The 2310-nt window shown below is 52.0% G+C and overlaps 1 pseudogene; it reads right to left on the reverse strand.

The window, feature by feature from the left end:
- Positions 1–141: 141 nt before the first annotated feature.
- On the reverse strand, positions 142–604 carry LOC103255114 (annotated as a pseudogene).
- Positions 605–2310: the final 1706 nt, after the last annotated feature.

Here is a 2310-nt window from a genome sequence, read left to right on the forward strand (position 1 = left end):
TTTTTGATTTATTATAGAGATGAGGTCTCGCCAAGTTGCCCAGGCAGGTCTTGAACCCGCAGGCTCAGGCAATCCATTCACCTCAGCCTCCCAAAAGCGTGGGATTACAGGCTGAGCTACCGAGCCCGGCTATGTCTCATCCTAATTGTCATAATTGTCTCTGTAATTTCCTCCTGAGTAGCGGTCATAACCACCCTGGTTTCTGCCACCATAGTCTCTGGACTGTCCATATCCATATCCATATCCTCCAGCTCGGCTGTCATATCTGCCACTCCCTTAGCCTTGGTCTCCACCACCTCTAGAGTAGCCACGACCACGGGCCCCAAAAGCACCCCCTCTGTTTCCCTGGGCAGACTTGCCTGCATGGTCAACACGGATCTGGCGACCGTCCAGGGACTGTCCGTTCATGGCTCTCATGGCATCTGAGGCATGCTCTGAGTTGGTGAAGGTGATGAAGCCAAAACCCCGGGATCGCTGAGTCTCCTGGTTCTTGACAACAACTGCCGCAGAAATAGGGCCCAAGCTGCTGAAGTGGTCTTCCAGTGCCTGCTCATCGGTGTTAGTTGAGCCCTCCCACAAAGAGCTTTCCTTCTTCAGAAGACATGGCCGAGTTCGAGTCCTGGAAGTTAAAAAGTAAAAGAGCCGGCCGGGCTCGGTGGCTCAGCCTGTAATCCCGCGCCTTTGAGAGGCTGAGGTGAGTGGATGGCCTGAGCCCGCGGGTTTGTGACCCGCCTCGGCAACTTGGCGAGACCTCATCTCTACAATAAATCAAAAATGAGCCGGGCGTGGTAGCGCACGCCTGTAGTTCCAGCTACTTGGAAGGCTGAGGCGGAAGGATCGCCGGAGCCCAGCAGGTCGAGGCTGCGGTGGCCGGGAGCGGCCGCTGCACTCCAGTCTGGGCGACAGAGTGAGACTCCAACTCAAGAAAAAAAAAAAAAAAACAAACCCCAAAACCCTCATAGATATTATACTTATCATTTTAAAAATACGTCAGTTCTGCCCTGTCTAGCCCCCTTAGTCATAAAGTCTGCCTCCAACCTCGTTGAGAACATGGTAAAAAAAAAAAAGACAACACATGTAATAATATTATAAAAATACCAGCCCTTAAACCAAAATGATGCTCTTCAGCCCTAAAAGGGCCCGAGCATCAAAGCAGAGAATGAGGCAGGGGCCCTTCTGAAACAGAGATAAGGGCCTTCCCAAAATAGAAAAAGAATGCGTTAGAGAGGTGACGTGGGGTAGTCAATGTCTACGTGTGCATGAGTAACCCAGTTACAACTCTGTGCCATGAAACACCCAATCAAAAATACAGCTTGCCATATAAGGGAGACAAAGGGACTGAAATATAATTTAAGACAATGCCCTACTACATTCGGGACTCAGCCAAAGCCTTGGTGTCTCTTCTCTCTCTGTTAAAAAAAAATCCGAGCCGGGCTCGGTGGCTCAGCCTGTAATCCCGCGCCTTTGGGAGGCTGAGGTGAGTGGATTGCCTGAGCCCGCGGGTTCGAGACCCGCCTGGGCAGCGAGACCTCATCTCCACACTAAATCAAAAATGAGCCGGGCGTGGTAGCGCGCGCCTGTAGTTCCAGCTCCTTGGAAGGCTGAGGCGGAAGGATCGCCGGAGCCCAGCGGGTCGACGGAGTGAGACTCCAACTCAAAAAAAAAAATTCCTGCCACACTGCCGGCTCAGTTGGCTGGCAAGCCAGCCTCTGGGTTGCACGGCTCTTAGAGTACGACGATCTTCTGAAGCTCTTCAGGTCGGGGTTCTTGTCTCGTGCCCAGGAAGAATGAGGGACACGGACAGCCGGAAAGTGAGAAAGCAGGATTTATTGCGCGGACAGAAAAGCTCCCACGGTGGGAGGGGACCTGAGGAGGTTGCCCCATTTTATTTTTTTAATGTAATTCTTATAGAGGAGGGAGGAGGGAGGCACACTTCATCCATAAGGGCACCTGATCTCAGAGCAGGAGAACTGGGGACGAAAGTGAGGACATAACTTTACCTGTACGATGACCATTTGTATAGCTTACCCTGAATTGTACATATCTTTTAAAATAAAAATTAAGGCCGGGCAGGGTGGCTAATGCCTATAATCCCAGCACTTTGGGAGGCTGACCTGAGGGGATTGCCTAAGTCCACGGGATCGAGACCGGCCTGGGCAACTTGGCAAGACCTCACCTCTACAATAATCAAAAAATTAGCCGGTTGTGGTAGCACGCTCCTGTGGTTCCAGCTACTTGGAAGGCTGAGGTGAAAGGATCACTGGAGCCCAGCAGGTCGAGGCTGCGGTGGCCAGGAGCAGCCACTGCACT

Source organism: Carlito syrichta, unplaced genomic scaffold (genome assembly GCF_000164805.1).
Source record: "Carlito syrichta isolate Samal-C Ts95f unplaced genomic scaffold, Tarsius_syrichta-2.0.1 Scaffold287838, whole genome shotgun sequence".
NCBI classification, from domain to species: Eukaryota; Metazoa; Chordata; class Mammalia; order Primates; family Tarsiidae; genus Carlito; species Carlito syrichta.